This window comes from Belonocnema kinseyi, chromosome 6 (assembly GCF_010883055.1).
Source record: "Belonocnema kinseyi isolate 2016_QV_RU_SX_M_011 chromosome 6, B_treatae_v1, whole genome shotgun sequence".
NCBI lineage: Eukaryota > Metazoa > Arthropoda > Insecta > Hymenoptera > Cynipidae > Belonocnema > Belonocnema kinseyi.
In genome coordinates, this window is record NC_046662.1 from 3,977,141 (window position 1) to 3,979,115 (window position 1,975).

The window sequence follows — 1,975 nt, forward strand, 5'->3', positions numbered from 1 at the left end:
TTCTCGATTTACGATTGGACCGTAAGACATAAAGAATTTGAAATCAATAAATATCAACGGTCGAAGAAAGGTTTGATTTGTTTCATCAAATCATTTTTACACGAACGATGTTTAGTTTTAATTTTTAAAAAAGTGGAATTGAACCAAAAAGGGTGAATTTATAACGAAATAGTGGAATCTTCAGCCAAAATAGATTAATTTTTAACGAAAAAGTTGCATTATTAAAATAAAAAAGATGAAATTCTACCACAAGAAATGAATTCTCAAACCGAAAAGATAAGCTCTTAACAAAACAGTTAAATTTTTAATCCAAAAATATGAATTTTCAACAAAAGAGCTCATTTTTAACCAAATCGTTTAATTTTTAACGAAAAAATGAACTTTTTAACAGCAACAAAAAACGATTTTTCAACCAGACATGAATTTTCGACCAAAATGATCAACCCTAAACCAAAAAAAAAAAAAAAAAAAAAAAAAAAAAAAAAAAAAAAAAATGAATTTTCAATAATGTAGTTTAACTTTCAACAAAGTAGTGGAATTTTATACGAGAAAAAAAATGAATTTTTAATAAAAAAAATGTAATAGTTGATATTTTAAGAAAGAAAACATTTTTATTTAAAATAAAAGCAGTTGAATTGAATCGAAAAGACGAATTTCTAACCATACAGCTGTATTTTTAAATTATAAATATAAAATTCTATCACAAGAGATACATTTTCAACGTAAAAGTGTGAATTTCCAGTAAAAGTGTTCAGTTTTAATCAAGTATTTGAATTATCTCAACGAAGGTGGATTTTCAACCAATATAATCAATTTTTTAGCAAAAAAAGACGAATTTTTAACCAAACAGTTGCTTTTTTAACTTAAAAAAGATCAAATTCTACAACAAGAAATGAATTTTCAACCCAAAAAGATAAATTCTGAACAAAACAGTTTAATTTTTAAACCAAATTATGAATTTTCAACAATAGAGCTCATTTTTAACCAAAAAATTTAATTTTTACCGAAAAAATTAATTTTAACAGCAACAAAAAATGATTTTTCAACCAGACATGAATTTTCGACTGAAACGATCAATCATAAACAAACGAAAAAAAATGAATTTTAGATAATTTAGTTTAACTTTCAACCAAGTAGTGGAATATTCAACGAAAAAAATTAATTTTTGAAAAAGAATGGAATAGTTGATATTTTAAGCAAGAAAACATTTTTATTTGAAATAAAAAAAAGGTGAATTCAACCGAAAAAGACGAATTTCCAACCAAACAGTGGGACGACTGAAAAATCCCGAAAAATAAAATTCGCGAATAATGAAATTGCCGAAAAATAAAAATACCGATTTGGAAAATTGCCGAAAAATAAAATTCGCCAATAATAAAATTGCCGGAAAATAAAAATACCGAATTGAAAAATTCTCGAATAATAAAATTTCAGAGTTATAAAATTCCCGAAATGGAATATTCCCGAATAATAAAATTTACGACAGTTTATAATATTACCGAATTGGAAAATTCCCGACAGAAAATGGCCGATTTATAAAATATCCGAATTGTAAGATTCCCGAATTTTAACAATTAGAATTTTTTATAAATATATTTTATTGATTACAAATACAACAATGAGATATTAGTTTCAAAAATTATTTTTAACATTTAAAATTTCAAAGTTTATTTTTTGAATTAAAAATAGCAATAATTTTAAATAAAATATTTCTAGGTAAAGCATGTTTTTTTAATGTTCACAGTATTTGAAAAAATACAAAAATCGTTCGCAAAAATAAAATTTTAAATTAATATATATATTTATTCCGAGTCTGTTTGAAAATTCTTCTGTTAATTTTTTTTAATGTTGAAAATTCATGATTTTTTAACAGAAAAATTAAATATTCTATATTTGGTTTAACATTAATCTTTTTTAATTAAAAATTCACCGTTTTGATTGAAAATTGATGTCTTTTGCTACGTCCCGAAATTCG

General features: G+C 23.3%; 1 protein-coding gene across 1 annotated transcript in view; it reads right to left on the reverse strand.

Annotated features, from left to right (window-relative positions):
* Positions 1–1,975, reverse strand: part of LOC117174854 (dnaJ homolog subfamily C member 1) — a 44,406-nt gene that overhangs the window by 15,837 nt on the left and 26,594 nt on the right. The window lies entirely within an intron of this gene.